The sequence below is a fragment of the Platichthys flesus genome, chromosome 6 (genome assembly GCF_949316205.1).
Source record: "Platichthys flesus chromosome 6, fPlaFle2.1, whole genome shotgun sequence".
In the NCBI taxonomy this organism is placed as follows: Eukaryota; Metazoa; Chordata; class Actinopteri; order Pleuronectiformes; family Pleuronectidae; genus Platichthys; species Platichthys flesus.
The window spans coordinates 27,838,340-27,858,185 of NC_084950.1; the positions used below are offsets into that span (position 1 = coordinate 27,838,340).

The following is a 19,846-nucleotide window of genomic DNA, read 5'->3' on the forward strand; positions in this document are numbered from 1 at the left end:
TTCCATTTATCATTGTGGAGATGAGGGGCTGAGAGAGCCCCTTCCCCTGTACCAGAGGATCAATCAGCACAGGTGAGAGCTGTTAGCTGATTAATCCTTAGATTTAAAAGGGAGTGGTTAAGCTGCCTCAAAGATGGACAGAGACACGTAGCAGAGCTGAGACGCCAGCAGAAACTGCTGGCACTTTAATTTGACATTCAGTGAGTAGTTTTATTTCATAAAGATGCTGAAAAGCAACACCCTTGTGTCTTGCTGTGTGTGGGAGAGCCCCATGGCATGGTCTACTGCCACAATCATATTCATCACACAGAACAACTGATGTGTGTCCTTCAAGCTTGGGTCCTGTACAGAGACCTGGGAGCCTGAAGGTTTCTGTGCATTTTCTTAGCTGATACTAGGACGGCGATCTTCTGGACAGAGCTCTGCATTGTTCCTGGAATCTGCTGACCCCACTCTTTCAGAGTTCGCTGACATCACTGCATCTATCACCACTGCCTCCTTATCGCCTGCGTGAGTGTGTGCATGCTCTGGACCCCAGTCAGAGTAATTATCAGGTTCTTGGTCTACTCTGTTACTTAGGGGCTTCTCCCTTGATTACTCCATATGGCAGCCAGATATAGTAATAGTGCTGATTGACCAAGGTATCTTCCTTTAATAAATATGATCATGTTACTGCTGATTTTATGAAGCTATAATACAGGTGAGGTTTTTATTCTTGCAGCTGATCTCTGCTTTGACACAGAAACATCTTAAAACCTTGCAGGTAACTTATTCCACCTCATGACTTGGTGTCAGCTCTGGTATGCAGATGTATGACAGGTGTTTGTCTTTCTCCATCATATCCAATCAAAATATGAATTTAAAACGGGTGGATTCATCTCAAAGATGAAGACATATAGGAGATTTAATTCTTGAGTGATATTTAAGTTTACAATACATTTAAAAATGTTTTTTAAATTTTGTATCCACTTTGTCATTATGGAGTACTGAGTGTAGATTGATGAGGGAACACTATCTTTTTCATTTAAGCATTTGATTGAAACAAATTTAGTGATAGTAATAGAAGGTGTAAATCTCACATGAAAATTTGGTGCTGGTTGATTTACTACATCGATAAAAAAGATTGTGCACATACGTCTGTTTCTAGTGTTGTAATAAATTCATTGTTTAGCAACTTTACATAAATTGCAGACCATGTAAAACTAGACAAAGTTCAGTAAGTTTGTTATAAGCATGAAGATTTGTCACTGTACCTCTGATTAATGCATACCAGCCCTGCAGAGCCTGGTTCTGTACACCGTTGTCATCCTCTGATACAAACCTCCGGCCATCTGAGTTAGAAAACAGAAATAATCTGAGAAGGTACTGCAACGATAGGGGACTAATCTATGGTCCACCTCCAATACTAAGGTCTATTAATACATCAATCCCTTTGCTTTTAACCAAACCTGAGTCTATTTCAGTGACACATTATATTTGTGTATGCACATTTACAAAGACCATCTGGGTTGATTGGGTGTTTCATTTTTATTGCAGCTGCGACTCTTTCAGAGACAAAGTGTAATTTATTCTATGAATTTGTTCTTCGATAAAGCTGTGATCTGACCTTGGAAACACATGGAACTGTTCAGTGCACAGTTTACACTGAGTGGTGACAAAGCAAATGGCTCACGATTAAAATAACAACTCTGACGTTTAACAGCTACTGTCTGTCACTATTGATTTTATGTTTTTATAAATTTCTTCAGTCTTAAACTTCTGCAAAATCCCTTGTGAATTTTCAATAGTTTCAAATTTACAGAATGTACAAAAGTTTGGGGAAAGTGTTTAACATTTGTGTATCAAATGTTCAGCAGTGCTTTAACTGCAGATACATCTGTACCTGCTGTAGCAGGATCTACAGTATCTTTATTTTATTTTAATATGTTTACACAGATAAATTGTTTTGATTAGATTTGACTGTATATAGACATAATCATCTGATTTTAGTTCAGTTCACTTGTTTTAAATCCGAAGTACAGTAGCGAGTCTGCTTTGCAGTTTACTTACATTTGCCCTTCAAGTACATCATGGACTGGGGACCCCAGTGGATGTGCAGCTGAGGGGAGAGATAGGGTGACAGTTTTATTGGGAAGAAAATATTTTACAGGAAAGCGGTGAATAACAAGGGACTGCTGAGTTTTACCTTATGTGCATGACAGGAGTCCACCAAAAGGGAGATGACTAAAGTACACGTCCAGAAGACTGTGGCTTTTACCTTGTGTATTAAGACAATTAATAAATTACATTTTTATGGCTCATATTCAAAAAACACAATTTGTTTCATAGGGCTTAACCACGCAGTTAGAATAGACTGCTCATCTTCCACCATAGCTTAAAAAGCCACTGTCTCACACCAAAGCTCAAACTCTCTCTACATATCTCGTTTTTAAGCTGGAAGGAAAATAAAAAATTAGCTTAAACTTGTAGTGTTGAATATGCTTTTAGGTGTTTGTTGAAAAGAAAAATACTCACATCTTTGGATTATATCAAGCTTAATCAATCAAACCATTTGTTTGATATACAGTGTGGACAACGCACTACAAAAAACATTGAAGTGCAAACTGCATAAATTAATAAAAATAAATGTTTTTAACATGTCTACTATTCATTTATAAATAATTAATATTTTACACTGAAGTTCCCTGTAGGGATTGACTGCACACACATAACTTATGCTAAAGATTTGTGTAGATTCCTCTGAGTCTGAGAGCAGCAATATTAAAAGAGGCTTTTAAGTACCTGCTAACATTTGCGCTGTCTTTAAGCTTTTTGGGCACATGTTTTCAATTCTTATACCTGTAAATGCAGCACTTTTATCCTGTTAAAACACTTAATAATTTTAATTACAGTACACTTGAGAAGGGATTATTTGTAATGTGAACTAATTATTTGACAAATAAATACATACATTTTCTTAAATGATTTGTTCAATTCTACATGATAGAATTCAAACAATCACACGTAGATACATTCAAAATGTTATTTTATTTAAGAAGCTCTTTAGAAAACTAAAAGACGTATCTGCACTGCCACTATTTTGAAAGACAAAAACACAGATTTGATGAACAATATGTAATGAAATGTAACAATAAAAGGTAAAAAAAATATGCACTTCTTTCTACTTACCATGTCTGCTTCAGTGAGAGCAACCAGTCCAGTCACAGCATGTGTTTCGCAGCAATGTTCAAGGCTACTTATATCCCCCATCAGTAACAGCAACACTTTCGATCTTGCTCCCCGTAATGCCTGGTAGGACTCCTGTTTACTAGAGGCTAAGAAAACTGCACAAAAACAATGGCTGACGTCATGAACATGATCTGCTGTGAGGAACATCAATAGTATCAACCTGCTGTGTCCTTCCTACAAATGGTGGTCTTTATTTGTGTGTGGATTTGACCCAGTGAGTGACAGAGATATTTATATCATGTTTCAGCTTATTATGTTTCCATCTGAGGTCTCCCATTGTCAGGTAATCACATTTGTGAAAACTCGTAACATGGAAATGCTGGGCATCATTGGTTATTAGCCTTCATAATTAAGTGGGTCAAATTCATGATGGTTTATTGTACTGTACAGTATTTACGTTTATATGAAGCATATAGCCCTTTTCTAGAGCCTGGGACAAACATTAAATGCTGGGCATATATTTATCTAACAATACTATGATGAGTGAGGTATTGCCATAGGGGCCACTTTCAAGACAGGATCGTAACAGGTCAAAAATCAATAAATAGTAAATTGTTCTTATTTATATATGGGTTTGAGGGTGGTGCAGAGATGTGTGTGTTGAAGGAGGTGGTGGGGGGCTGTGGGGGATGTGAGGATGTCCTAGGGGTGGGAGGTGTGAAAAGGTCTGTGGTAAAGGCCAGCGGGGGTAGATGGTGACGGGGGTGGGGGGTTGTTGCTCAGAGATGCAGTAGAGGCAGTCGTAGAGTCAGTGGAGTCAGTGGAGGGTCCGCTGGGGGTGGGGGGGTTGGAGTTGAACCTATTGAAGAACGTGTTCAGCTCGTTCGCACGTCGTTCATCCCCAGCTGCTCCCCCATCTCTCCTCTTGAAACCAGTGATCTCCTTCATACCACTCTAGACGTCCCTGGTGTTGTTTCCCTCCAGTTTGTGCTCCAGTTTTCTTCTGAAGTTGTCCTTGCTCTCCCTGATGCTACGCTTGAGCTCCCTTTGAACCCGTTTGAGTTCTGCTCTGTCCCGTGATCTAAAGGCCCTCTTCTTCTCGTTGAGAAGGGCCTTCAGGTCGCTTGTAACCCACGGCTTGTTATTTGGGTAACAGCGGCCCTCTTTAGTGGGGATGGTGTTATCGATGCAGAACCCAATGTACTCAGAGACACAGTCAGTCAGGCCATCAATGTCCTCACCATGTGGCTCATACAGAGCATCCCAGTCTGTGGCCTCCAGCGCCCCACGCAGTGTTTCCATGGCCTCATGAGACCATTTCCTCACTGTCCTCACTGTGACTGGGTGCTGCTGAATCACAGGCTTGTATGATGGTGAGAGCAGGACTAGGTTGTGGTCTGACCTGCCCAGTGGTGGCAGGGCAGTGGAGCTGTATGCATCCTTAACATTTGCATACAGCAGGTCCAAAGTCTTATTTTCCCGGGTGGCACATTTGACAAACTGGAAGAAGGTTGGGAGTGTGGATGAGAGGGAAGCATGATTAAAGTCACCTGTGATGATGATGAAGGCCCCGGGGTGTTGTGTCTGTAATCCTACAGTCACAGTGTGGATGACGTCACACGCTGCTTCTGCGTTCCCAGATGGAGGAATGTAAACATTGATGGCGAAAACACTGGTAAACTCCCTCGGCAAATAATATGGACGAAGTCCGACGGCGACGAGCTCGATGTCCGGGCTGCAGACACGCTGTTTAACGGTGACGTGCCCGGGGTGACACCACCTGTTGTTCACGAGCACGGCGAGTCCCCCTCCTTTCTTCTTGCCGGTCGCGATGGTGTCTCTGTCGGCTCGAACCGTCTGGAAGCCGGGAATGGTGACGTTGGAGTCCGGTATCTGCTCGTGCAGCCACGTTTCCGTGAGACACACAATACTGGACTCCCTGTACTCCCTCTGTGTCCTGATGAGCGCTTCCAGTTCGTCCACTTTATTTGCCAGCGACCTCACGTTCTCTTTCTTAGCATTCGTTTCGATGTCTCACTATGGGATACGCCCCTCGCGCGTATTCACAGAAGCACTTATTCCAATTCGCCAGCCCTGATAGGCTGGCAGTCGTGACGTCCGCGTCAAGGTGCCGCACCTTAAATAAGGTGGACGCGGCGTCACACGTCATTCAAACACCTCTTCTCGCTTCACGAACAAGCAATTTTCTAATCGGCGTTGATGCTAACTAGCTGCTGTCCACAGACCGGAGCTAACACCTCCATCGCCGGACGCTAGTGGAATAAACGCCAATGCGACTGCCTTCACCATAGGTAGTTGTTTCTATTTGAATAGCTAAACGGCACCGGGAGCCTGCGGTCACCACACTGCCTGCCACCGGAGCTAGCTAAAAGCTACTATCACTTCAGATAATTCGCTCCCCTTTAGCACACCAAGCTAAATGGATCAAGCTGCAAAGCTTCCTTCCACCGCGCAACCAGGCGATGCCCATCGCCTGTGCACCTGTGGAAATAAAATATCGAGCATGGACACTCACCAGGTCTGCTCCGTGTGTCTCGGGCTGGAACATGCCCGTGCCGCTGTCAGCAACTTGAGCTTGTGCGCCGACTGCGCCCGCTTCACAGCGAAGAGTCTCCGCCGACGACTAGCACGCCAAGCTAGCGTCTCTGAGAGGGACCCGATCCTTTCCAGTGCCACTACAGAGGAACCCCAACCCGGTGTGGACGAGGAGGACGCTCCCGAATCAGAGATTCGGCACTGGGGCTCCACGCTGGATTTGCTTGACCCTCTAATGGAGCCACCCCTCATGTTGGATTATGAGGAGGAGGATGAGTCCGGCGGGGATTGTCTGGTGTCGGACGGTGATGACGAGGATTATGAATCCTGCTTTGTCCCACCTTCACAGGCTCTCAGCTCTCCAAGCCCTGCAAAGGGCTCGGTTGGGACAATTACGCCCCAGCCCAGTGGCGATATGCACGATGTGTGTAAACGCGCTGCAGAGAGACTGAAGATTCCATGGCCCGCGGTCGTGGCGGAGGCCCCAAGGTCCCGCTACGAGGGGAAGAAATTACCCCAAGCAAAGAGGGCTGCGAGACAACTTCTCCCAGTGTTCCCGGAACTCCTGGAGGAAGTTACCGCCTCATGGAAACAGAACCCTTACTCCAGCAAAACCACCATTCAAGGTGCGTCTTCCTTGGATATTGAGGGAATGGATAAGCATGCCATGGCCCGCATGCCTCCCATGGAGCCCCTGGTGGCGGCACACCTTCATCCACGGATGTCAGCTGCCTCATCCAGGGCCCCCACACTTCCCACGAAAGCCGATCGCTTCCAATCTGCCATGACTGAGCGAGCTTATAAAGCAGCGGCTTTGACGGTGAGGGCTCTCAACGTCACCTCCATGTTGTCAGCTTACCAAGCGGAGCTTTTTGAGGACATAGCCGACATGCCCGAAAGTTCTGCGTGGGACGAGATCACCACAATCGCGGATATCTGCCTACGCGTCCAGCGATGCGCTGTACAGGCGGCAGGGAAGTGCATGTCGATGTTGGTGTTACAAGAGAGGACGAGATGGCTGAATCTGACCAATCTGTCTGATAGAGAAAAGGAGGACATCCTGGACATGCCTATTGTCCCCGAGGGTGTCTTCGGCTCCGCCCTCGCCTCAATGCAAAAGCGCTGTGAGGCGAAGAAAAAGGAGGATGAGGCGCTACAGCTCTGCCTTCCGAGGAAAGCACCTGCCGCGGCGCCTCCGCCCCCCCGGCAGACTTTCGCTCAGGTTGCCTCTAGGAGCGCCGCTCCTGCTTTCCGCATCCCGAAGCGCCCCAGGGCTCAACCGGGTGCGAACACCAACGGCCCCCCGGAAACGAAGCCCGCTTGGCCGAGAAAATCCTTCTATTCTCCGTCAACCCAGGCTGCTCAACCGGGTGCGTCGACCAGTCAGCAGGCCAGGCGGAAGAAGAAGGCGACTTAGCGGTCAACCCCATCGCGAGCGGAGCTGCCACCCGTTCCCTGTTCACTGGCAGCCCAGCTATCACGTCTGTTAGGGGAGAAATTACCCAGTGCCACCCATCCCTCTCGGCGACGCGTGGGCCCAGAGCTCATTTCGTGCGTCCCAGTAAAGACGCTAAGAGACATGTTTCAGATGTGGGATTGTTCAACGCCACATCAATGTCTCACAAGCACGCACACAAATTTTGTGTTAATAAAAAGTTTTCCACTGACGTATCCAGGCTCACAGCTGAGGGCGCAGGGTTGCAAAATCATAAAAACACAAAAACAAAACCAACGAAACACAGAGGTGCAGAGCTCATTGTTGTTCCCCATGACACCACAAGGGGGAAGCAGCGTCCCACCTGTGGTGAAACATCCCGTTCCACTCGCTCCAAGCCTATCAGACCGCACATGCGCAGTGATACTCGGAAGTGCGTAGCTGGTACGGGCCCCCAAAGATCGTCTGTGTCAGACAGAGCTTCACTCCCCCCTAACTTTGAGGCTAGAGAGTTGGAAAGCATGCACAGCGTCAGAATGGGTATTGAGAACACTGGCCAAAGGCTACAGGCTTCAATTCGCCACAATGCCCCCCCGTTTTCCCGGCCTCATCGCTTCCCGTGCGCAGGGAGAGTCGGCCCGGGTGTTACGGGAAGAAATATCAGCTCTATTAAACAAGAGAGCCATACGAATAGTGCCACACAGGCAGGGACTGGAGGGTTTCTATTCGAGGTATTTCCTGGTCCCAAAGAAAGGGGGGACCTCATTACGTCCCATCCTGGACCTTCGCATTTTGAACTCGTATCTCAGGAGATACAAGTTTTGCATGCTGACACACTCAACGCTGATACGTTTGATCCGACCGGGGGACTGGTTCACATCAATCGATCTGAAAGACGCGTATTTTCACATTCCCATTTATCCTCCGCACAGGAAATATCTGAGGTTCGCTTTTCAGGACACAGTGTACGAGTACCTGGAATTCCCGTTTGGCCTTTCACTGAGCCCGAGGGTGTTTGTGAAATGTGTCGACGCCGCTATAGCTCCCCTCAGGGAGCGGGGTATACGCATGGCCAGTTATCTGGACAACTGGCTGCTGCTGGCGCGCTCAGAGCAAGAGGCTGCGGCGCACACAAGCATTGTACTGACTCACCTGGCCGATCTCGGTTTTGTGGTGAACAGGGAAAAGAGTGTGTTAACGCTGAGACAGGAAATTGCCTTCCTGGGTCTCACGTTAAATTCACTGACCTACACGGCTCGCCTGTCAGCCGAGAGAGTGCACACTTTCAGGTCCACTCTCTGTCATTTTGCCATAACACGTCGGGTCACGTACGGACTGTGCCTCAGGTTATTAGGACTGATGGCCTCAACAATATTGGTGGTGAGGCTGGGCAGGCTGTACATGAGAGATTTTCAGCGCTGGGTGGCTTCTCTCAGACTGGATCCTGTGCGCCACAGACGCCGCAGTGTAACGGCTTGCGCGTCCTGCGTCCTCGCGCTGCTACCATAGCAACGCCCATCTATGTTGACAGCGGGGATGCGCATGGGCACGATATCTGCCAGTAAAGTGGTCACAACGGACGCCAGCCTATCAGGCTGGGGCGGTGTGTTCGAGGGCAGATCCGTGAATGGGATGTGGAGCACAGATCTCAAACATGCCCATATAAATTATCTGGAGTTGATGGCAGTGTTTCTGACGCTGAAACATTTTCTGGCGTTCCTCCGGGGTCTACGTTCTCTACAGTTACACACTCTTGCACGCAGACTGATATTGTGGGGTGAGGAGCATCTCCTCTCAGTGAGAGCGACCGACGTTCCCGGAATTCAGAATGTGGGTGCGGACCTTTTGTCCAGGGGAAATCCTCTCTATGCGGAGTGGAAACTTCACCCGGCTGTAGTAGCTCAGATTTGGTCATTTCGGCCGCGCAACAGTGAATCTGTTTGCGTCGAGGGGGAACACACAGTGTCCACTGTTCTTCTCCCTGCACGACCAGAGCGCACCGCTGGGGCTGGATGCGTTCGCTCACGAGTGGCCGCGCGTCCCGCTTTACGCTTTTCCACCTCTGGCTCTGATTCCCCCGACACTGCTCAGGGTGCGGGAGAATCGTCTGTCAGTAATTTTGATCGCTCCTCACCGGCCGTCCATGCACTGGCTGGCGGAAGTGAGACAGCTCCTCCACGGTCACCCATGGCCTCTCCCGCTGCGCAGGGACCTGCTCTCCCAGGCGCGTGGACAGATATTTCACCCTCATCCGGAGTGCCTTGCCCTGTGGGCTTGGCCCGTGAGTGGTTTAATCTGAGCCTGACTGGATTATCACATAATATTGTTAACACAATTCAGAATGCCAGAGCATCATCCACTAGGCCTCTTTATGACTGTAAGTGGAGGTTGTTTGAGGATTGGTGTGCTAAGGCACAGGAAATCCCTTTTCAATGTCCAGTTGGTACGGTCCTGTCCTTCCTGAAGGACTTGATTGATCAAAAGAGGGCATTTTCTACTGTCAAAGTTTACTTGGCAGCTATTTCTGCTTGCCATGTTGGATTTGATGGAAAACCAGTGGGCCAACACCTTCTGGTTTGTCGTTTTATGAAGGGTGCATGGAGGTTGCTGCCCATCTCTAAGACTATGTCACCATCATAGGATCTAGCAGTGGTGCTTGGAGCCCTCTCTAGTCATCCTTTTGAACCATCGGATAACGTGGACATGAAAACGTTATCCTTGAAGGTGGCTCTGTTATTGGCTTTGGCATGTATGCGGTTCACCCCGGGGAACCTTGGGGTGACGCTGAGACCGAATCCTGCATTTGTTCCAAAGGTTGTTAAACCATGCTCCCCAGTGGAACTGTCAGCTTTTCAGCCACCTCCCTATGGTTCTGCAGAACAGCAGCGGTTACACATGTTGTGCCCTGTCCGTGCCTTACACACATATGTGGAAAGGACGAGGAGCTTTAGAAAAGGGGATCAGTTGTTTGTGTCCTGGGCTAAGCCCCACTGGGGCAAACCTGTCACCAAACAAAGACTTTCTCACTGGATAGTGGATGCCATTGCATTGGCCTACTCCAGCTCAGGCCTTCAGGTTCCGACTGGTTTACGGGCACATTCTACTAGAGGTCTCGCGACCTATTGGGCCCTGTTCAAGGTAGTCTCTATCCAAAACATCTGCGCTGCAGCTAGCTGGTCTTCTCCCCTCACATTTGCGAGGTACTACAGGTTGGATGTCACATCCCCTGGCCTGACCCACGCTGTCTTGAGCGTGGGCTCCAATGTGGATCTCACTTTTAAGTGAGGGGGGGCTGGCGGTCAGTCACCGAGATAAGCTTGTCTGGCAATACGGGAGTCTCCATATCCCATAGTGAGACATCGAAACGAATGCTAAGAAAGAGAACTTTAGGTTACTTTCGTAACCCCGGTTCTCTGAGTAGCATGAGTGAGATGTCTCACCAGACCGCCCTTCTTGCTACTGGGGTGAAGCGAGAAGAGGTGTGCTTGTTTTGAATGACGTGTGACGCCGCGTCCACCTTCTTTAAGGTGCGGCACCTTGACGCGGACGTCACGACTGCCAGCCTATCAGGGCTGGCGAATTGGAATAAGTGCTTCTGTGAATACGCGCGAGGGGCGTATCCCATAGTGAGACATCTCACTCATGCTACTCAGAGAACCAGGGTTACGAAAGTAACCTAAAGTTTCCAGTGATGACTGCAGGGATGAAGGGCTTAAACTTCCTCTTCTCCATCCTCCGTTTAAGCCCCGCTCTGCAGCCCCGCCGTCTCCTCTTTAGTTCCTCCGGGATGGTGGGTCTCTCTCCGGCCAAGAGGGTAGTGTGCCTCAGGGCGATCAGCTGGTCGCGGGTGTAAACAATACCGGCGTGTGTTGCAGGTATTCTCCCAGTGATCCGAAGAGACCGAAGTGCGGTTAAAAGTTATAAAAAGTGTCCAATAAATTTCAAAAGCATCTCGTCATTGTGCAGAACGAAGATGCACACAGTGGACAAGGTCGTCACCTTAATCCCACCACCAGAAAACATCACACAGAGGCATGTCCAGATTTCCCTCAAGAGTGTTCACCGCAGTATGTGAAAAGTTAAATTTGTGAATGGATTTGTGATGGTGTCTGACACTAAACCCCCTTAAACATACAGTACACACATAACATCATAATATCAGTTATTTGGTAAAGTTTTTCAAGAATAAAATGATTCTATTGACCACAAAACATCTGTATTTTTAATATTCCCAACCTAAAGCATGTTATGAGTTAAGATTAAAAAATAAGGTTGAGGAAATATGATACAACCTTGCAAACAAAATACTGTGGTCACTCCAAAAACAGTGCAGTCACTACCGAAACACTTTATGTTTTGTAAAAAATTAAGTATATTGAGTTATCAACTAAAATGTTATGATACTGATTGGTTTAATGTATGTTCAATTTCATCAATCATCAACTCTGGAATCAATATGATCAGTATTATGCATTTTACAAAGAAATATTGCATTTAGATTTTGATTAATTGTATAAATTGAACTTGAAATTGAACGAAATTAGTTAAAAATTCCATTTTTATTGATTTTAATGTGAAAACATTCAAGAAATATTTTTAAAAATACTCTTCAGAGAAAGGAAGGAAACATAATCTTAAGATTAAGATTAAGATATGTTTATTTATACCAAACACATGCACAGACATGCACAACACACCCATGCAATGGCAGGCATATTCAACCTCTGCATTTAACCCATCTGTGTGCAGGACACACAGAGCAGTGAGCGACCATGTACGGCGCTCGGGGAGCAGATGTTGGGGGAGTAAGGTGCCTTGCTCAGGGGCAGTAGACAGGGTAGGGAGACTCTTGGATTTTTGGACAGATCAATCCAGGTTCGTCTTTTGTTGTCTCTCCGTGGAGTTGAACCAGAGACGAACCAGAGCCCTTCTCTGCCCATAGTCAAAGTTTCTGCCACTAGACCACCGCCTCACAGGTTAATAATAATACTTTTTTACTATAGTTTATTACTATGTTTCGGTAGTGACATTTTTTGGGAGAGAAAAAACATTCCAACACAGTCTGAAAATACCACATAAAAATTGACGGTTCTTTTACTAGATATGTGTACTTTAGATATGGTACAATATATGTACGGAAAAAGTTTTGGGAATAAAACATACACAAAATTTCAAAATATTTCCAGCCTGACTTTGCACCAATTCGGTAGAATGGCCCATTATAGAAGAAGTCCACGCTGGTTTATTTACGTCCCCCCAGCTCCTCACACACAGTGACCGATGGCAAGGCTGTTGATGACGCGACAGTTTTGCTGAAATAAAGTGACACCACCGGGTCAAAAAAGCTGATGTTATCGTGTCTTAGCACAGCGCTAACCTGGTCTTGTTTCCAAACTGCGTTCAGTGCGTTGCTAATTCAACAGTTGCAACAGCTTGAAGCTACACGGAGGCAGCTGTCTTCCCCTCTAGCTTCCACACAGTCAGCATGGACACCCGATACTAACTACTACCAAGTGTTTGCTTCTAACCTGACGGTGTTTGAGAAACATAGTCATGACAGCCTAGGGATTAAAGTCAGCGGGTTTTTACGCTGTCCCCAACGCAGTTAGCATGGTGGCTAGCCCGCTAGCCCCGTTATGAAAGTTCGTTATAACCGTATGTGACCATACACACATGCCGTAAGTGCTCTAACCAGCCACCTTCACCCGGACAACACACTTGTCAGATTAATCATAGAGTCGTAGTTGTGATTTAGGTTTATTGTGATTTAGGGAATGAAACAGGTAGTTTGAGGTCCGGAAATGATGTTGTCCCGAAATGCTGGCGTTAGCGGAACAATCACAGCCAGGGGCTATCCGTGGGCTCTCCGCCAAGCCAGCGTGTAGTTCGAAAAATCAGAGCTGCACGAAAAGCTCTCAGAGGAGCCCCGGAGAGGCCCAGAAAGGCCTGGAGAGGGCGTTCCATGGCAAAGAAGGCAGTCCTATTTGTCCGTGTCATTCAAAATGGTATACATTGGCCTTAAATTGGCCTTAACTACACGTCGGCATGCACGTCGGCATGATGGCGGTGGTGAGCCCACCGCCATCTCTTGGCTGTGATTGGTCCGCTAACGCCAGGATTTCGGGACGACATCATTTCCGGACCTCAAACTTCCTTTTTCATTCCCTAAATCACAATAAACCTAAATCACAACTAGGACTCTATGATTAATGTGACAAGTGTGTTAAGCCAGCTGCGTTGTCCGGCTGACGGTGGCTGGTTAGAGCCCTGACGGCACAATAACATCAGCATTTTGACCCGCTGGGTGTCACTTTATTTCAACAAAAATTGTTGCGTCATCAACAGCCTTTTTCTTGGTTGCCATCGGTCACTATGTGTGAGGAGCCGGGGGGACGTAAATAAACCAGCGTGGACTTCTTCTATATACCTCATGAGGTAGGCTTCTCTAAGCTCGACATCCGTTGCGCCAACTACTGTTCTGGCGGTGAATTGTTTTCAGAACAAAATGGCTCGTAGAACTATAAATCAAATAGTGTCCATCTGATCCGTCCGTGCGTCCGTACGTAACGGACTTGGAGAAGCATATATCGGCCTTTAGAAAAATCTGAGCTGCACAAAAAGCTCTCCGAGGAGCCACGGAGAGGCCCGGAGAGGGCGTTCCAAGGCAAAGAAGGCGGTCCTATGTGTCCGTGTCCGTCAAAACGGAGAAGCATAAATTGGCCTTTACACTTACCTGCAAACTTGAACTCAATATTGGCATGAATGTTTTTTCAGGCCAAGAGTCTTATCAGATATGCACTTTTAGGGGCTGTTTTTGACAACACATATTGAACCACCTAATAAATTATTTCAAATTACACATTTTGGCAATAAATAAATATAAGAATCACTGAAGATAATCAGAACTAAAATTTCTAGGACTGCAAAGCTGAAGCGTTGCATAAATTTTACCTGAAAAAAATTAATGACTGAGGAAATATTGCCCTGGTACAAGTACCTCAAAGTAAAAATGTGGAATATGGCCAAAATGGCCACTAAATGCAAAATAGCAGGCTTCCTGTTGCGTTTTTAGAATTGCATATACAATGCAAACACGTTTTGGGAGGCTCGGGGTGCACCATTGAGCCATTTTGCAAAGCCCATTGAAAATTCCTAGAGAATACGTACATTTTCACTACTTTCTAACTTTCTGCAAATTTTTGTACAAATTTTAGCATAAAAAGTCAATTCATTTGCCTCATTAATAATAATCCTTACAATTTCAATAGGGCCTCACGTCTGTCAGTGCTCGAGCCCTAATAACAAGACATATAGATGTAGATAAAGACAACTTGTAAAAAGATAAACAAATCAAAGAAACGTTGACACTCATAAAAAGAGTGAAAGAGTTTCCTTTCTACCACAAAATGGGCATTTGTCACTGTGATTTTGATAATTGAGACAAAAGCCTTCACCACCATCACTAGATGAAAAGCAGAATTTCAGTCAAAGGAAATCTTTTGGAAATCACATAATCCCCTGCAGTTTGTGACTATTTACAGAACATGAGTTCCGCGTTCTTCCACGACGATAACCTTAGGGGAGCGGAGTAAACTAACCGCTGGGAGGGGGTCAGAAGAACAAAGGGGGAGAGCAACGGACGGGGTTGTAGAGCCAAGGTGTGATCTAATTAATATATGACTTGGAGCAAAGCCGCTGCTAAGAGCCTCTCTCGATTCACCATTGGAGGAAACCAGACCCTTGAAACCAAGTCACTCGTGATAGGCTGCTAAAAGTGTTGCTATTGGTAACTCTGGGTCATTGCAGTACACACATAGGTAAGCCCCTCCCACACAATATTAATAATAAATTAATATATAGTTGTTACAAATAATATATATAATAATATATATTATAATTTATTAGTAAGCCTTTACCAAAAGCACTGCAGTTAATTAAGACTATACATTCATTCATGTGATGCTTCATGTTATATTGTACAGGGAAAAAAACATGAACGAGTTATATGTTGAGTCAAAGCTATGTTTACATAAAGCATAAATATTGTACAATCACAACTGGCCTAGCCAGTCAAAAATAATCAGGTGAAGCTTGAAATGTCTCTTTGAAGCCTCTGGGTCATACGTTCTTTGTGGGACTCTGTCTGAATCTGCCCCAGTGTTTAGACGTCTGTGGTGTGTAGCTGTGACATCCAGTGTAACTTCTAGTGTTATTTGAAGTGTGGCACACAAGGAAGGATGGATCCAATTCATCCGTCCCACTTCAATCAGCTGTAAATACAATCAGTACAATTAGCACAGTTCAATGACAACCTACACCTATACATGTTACTGAAAAATGATTTAATGAATCTTACCCTAACCTCTTTCTTCTCTAACTACTCCTGAACTCCTCAATGCTGATGTAAGGTCCGTAAGGATGTACTGGAAGCTCCTTCATACTGGCTCATAGTGGGTCTTAGTACGTCATAGTACAGGCAGCTGGAAAACAACATGAGTAATATAGCCTAGCTGCATCACGTTGGAAGATCCACTGCAAAAAAAAATTCCTTAACAGTACAATGACGTTGTTTATCCACACTGAAAATGTGACCTTTCAGCGAGTCTCGGGCGTAATGTGCAGTGACTGCCTCCTTGTGTGGGGGAATCAGGCTGTGAAAACCCAACGATGAAAGAGATCAGATAAAGTAAAGCTGGAGAATGTATTTTAAACAGCACAGCACATCTCTTCTTTAATCATACCCACGCTCCGCCGGCCGTTTTCATCAGAGCTGTGAAGAGACGGACAGCTTCCTACAAAAAAAAATCGAAGTCACGTTTATGAAAAAACTTACAGAGAACAAACTGTTAGATTTAAGTAGTTCATACATATTTAAACATGCACTAGTTCGGCTAAAGCACTCAATGCTTTATTCTACTTTTAGCAACTTTCACGCTAATCCCACAGTTGTTCACACATTTTTCAGATCTGAGAGTTGGCTTAGCAGTTAGCAATGGCTTCACTCCCTAGCGCCCGTCTTCTCCGCCTCGACTCCTCCACAGCGGGCCCGCGGCTTTGCTTTCCCACGCACTCATCTTCTCCTCCAGGGAAACAGTGTTGTGTAGACTTCAGCAAGTTATTTACATCAAAAACAGTCACTGGTATGGAACTACCTTAACACGATCCTCTCATGTCTGCGGGAGACTGATGCTGAATTCCAGAGGCTGTGATTTGACAAGCCCATCAGGTGATGACATATAATACTGACGTGACGTTTCAGAGAAAGTTTCACAAATGTCCTTTTCATCTTAAAGCAGTGGTTATAACAGCTTTTAAATTGTACTTTTATATGGGATGAGTATGTGACTGAGGACCCGTTTATTCCTTCTGGTGTTAAGTAATTGTACTTATGTAGCCCTGTATAAAATCATTAGGATACAGTACATAAAATTAATCTCAAAATAGCATAACAAATGTATTAAAAGAGAAAGTTCATGATAATTAGATAAGTTTATATTATAAAAATAGTAGTTAAAATAAGGTTAAATACGGGATAAAATGTGATAAATATAATATGTACAGTTAATAAGTTTAGCTATTTACAGTTAAAAAAGTAAATCAATAAATAGATGTGTGGTTAAAAGGCTCTGTGATTGAGAAGACGAGAGACTTATTGATTTGAGTGCTTTTAATGTGAAATCTAACTTTTTCTCAGTTGTGTGTCAGTCATTCAGTTTCTGCATTTCTCATTGGGTAGTAGCAAATTCACAGCCAATCCAAGTCATCCGTCTGGTATGGGGAGAGACATGAAGGGCAGGTTGTGGTTCAGCATGCTTTGAGCAGGTGAGTTACCGAGAGAGATATTGTCCGGAGTCCTGAGAAAAAGTGTAGTGCTGTGGGAAACATTTAAGAGGTGTCGTCGAGGTCGACTACTCGTGGTCCTGATGTCACTCTTCTATGTAGCCTGCCAAAGGTGAATATAAAATGTATGCCTTAAATTGTGAGCTGTAACTTAATGTTGTAGTGGAAAAAGACAGAAGTGTGATGTAATTAGCCACCCGCTAGCAAAGCATCACGTGTTTGGATATCATAGCTTTAGCACTGTTTTTGTTTTCAATGCTAAAACGGGCTAACGTTAAGTCCGTACGATTTAGCGTGATGATATTATGGCTCAACAGAGTTCATGTAATTAAAGGAGACGGACGTCTGTGAAGAGAGGGAGAGAGAAACTGAGATGGTTGCTGGTGGATGGACCCTGCTGTTTATTCTTCCCCGGATTTCCGTTGCTGTGTGCTGCCTGTGTTTGGATTGTGACTGCCATCACCCCTATCTGTTACTGTCATTGCCCTATTGCTCCTCGTTTGGACCTGTGAGTATCGAACTGATATGACAATGCACATGCTTTTATTTTATGCTCTTGACTGAGTGAAGTGGCCATAATAGTTTTCAGGCCTCACCGAACCCGAGCATCACTACAGGCCTGCAACTGAGTCTTGAGTTTATCATATCTGGAGTGGGCCCACATGTGATATTTATGAGTTAATTTCAAGTTGATAGGAATTGTTTTGATTCAGAGACCTGTGCAAGGTAAAGATTTTATTTAACCTTGTCAGTGAATTAAAGTGTAAATTGAGAATCCATAGGAACGGTTTAAACACTTTAAAGAGACCCTGTATTTTATTTTGTGCATTTGAGAAAATTCCTCAGTTACATTTCATATAACTGTTGTGCATTTATTTTACTTCCTGAGAGAGGAGCTCACAACAAATTAATTTATTTCATATTGTAAATAAACACCTTTGAAGGTTTTGACTTTTAAAATACAGTTGTGGTGGTCTTTAATAATAATTAGAGGAATTTAAACAAAAGATAAGTGTAACTGTTGCCACTATATTAATGTAATATGTTATAAAGGTTTCTAATGTTTATTTTGTATTTGTATATATCATTGCTCTAATTAGAAATAAGACTTTTATTTTGAAGCCTCCGCTGAGCTGAATGTTTTGAGAAGAACCATCTAGAAGAAACTCGGAGAAGTAACACGAAGAGACACAGAGAAGCAGGCAGATGGAGTTACACACCTGTCTAACAGTTTGTTAAGTAAGAAGAAGATAAGAGGATTCCTTTTCAGAACATGCAGCCAACGAGGTATTTTGTTTGTAATTTATTTTAACTTTAACTGTAATTATTGATACTGTGTTTGCTAGTTAGCTAACGCTGTATGTTGTGTCTTTTGTTGCCGTGTGTGGCGCAGTCTTCACGGTCTGATGTGGAGTACAAGACTTTATTAAAGACTCGTGGAGGAAACCATTTGCTGTCTGACTGTGCTTGGGAGGGAGTCATAGTGAAAACTCGGACTGTTCGTCGACGCAAGTGGGCGGAGCAGCAAGAAGTGTCAAGACTAGAGCTAATCTCCAGAGGTGGGACCAGGTCATTTTTTTGCAAGTCCCAAGTAGGTCTCAAGTCATTGCCCTCAAGTCCCGAGTCAAGTCCAAAGTCAAGACAGGCAAGTCCCGAGTCAAGTCCAAAGTCAAGACTGACAAGTCTCAAGTCAAGTCCAAGTCCTGCAGTTTGAGTTTCGAGTCTTTTCGAGTCCTTTTGATCACTGAGTAATAATATATTTACACAGATCATGTATGCTTTTAAAATCTGTATTTATTTATTAAAACAAGTGCAATTCAAATTACAGAAAAAAAATTGTGCCAACATTGCACTTCCCTATTGCACTATTAACCAGTCATTTTTAACATTTAACTCATATTTTGCAAGAATATTCTTCATTTTAAACCACTCCTACAGAATGAACACATTTGAAAAAACAAGTGCAACTGTAATTATTTGTACCAAAGTGCTAACAACATTGTCCTGTCCTGTGTTTATCTCACGTCATATTGTCTATGTGTGTGTGTGTACATGTGAGAAACATAACAAATACTTGGACATAACAATGAACAGGGTTGTGCTTTTTATATGTCAGGGCCCTATGCTGCATTGCATTTGCAAAAGACCACATTGGCCAAAAGTCTGTCAGTCATTTGTGCACGATGGGGACGTAGTATGATTCCACCAAGTGCCGCTGCGAACCATTTTGGTGCCCTAAGCATAACTCCTCTATGATTACGTTAAATAATCATCAATAAGTACAAACAAGAATAGTCAATCTTCTTTAACTTTTTTTGAGCAATTTAATATATCCCTTGTTCTGCCTTTTTTGTGATATACATGTCTAAAAGGTACCTAATATTTCTATACTGAAATAATATCGGCATTATAATTGTAAGCTAATTTATTTAATGACGTTATTGTTGAGGGTTGATTTGTATTTCCGGTTTTAAGTGGGTTGTTGGTAGTGACTCTTATTTTGAAAGGGGGTTTTAAAGGAAGTGGGTGCTGTGATGAGTGAAGTTGTAAAATGAACGGAGAATAAGCGGGTGTGCTGTCCCGAGCGCATGACCTGCTCTCGTGTCCTTTGTCGGCTGAAGCCGGACTTATGATACAACCAAATGCTCGGCTACATAATTATTATAACTATGATGAATTTTCAGTTGCTTTTTTTTTGGTGCCCCCTTAGGACTTGGTGCCCAACGGACAGCGCGTAGTGGGCGTTTTGGGAGTGGCGGCGCTGCACACACACACACACACACACAAACACGATGAAAGATACAGAGCGCTCCTTAATAACATACTTTTGAATCTTTGTGTTTTGGG

General features: G+C 44.6%; 1 pseudogene; it reads left to right on the forward strand.

Moving 5' to 3' along the window:
* Positions 1-5,692: 5,692 nt before the first annotated feature.
* LOC133955116 (uncharacterized) lies at positions 5,693-9,458 on the forward strand (annotated as a pseudogene).
* The last annotated feature ends 10,388 nt before the right edge of the window (positions 9,459-19,846 follow it).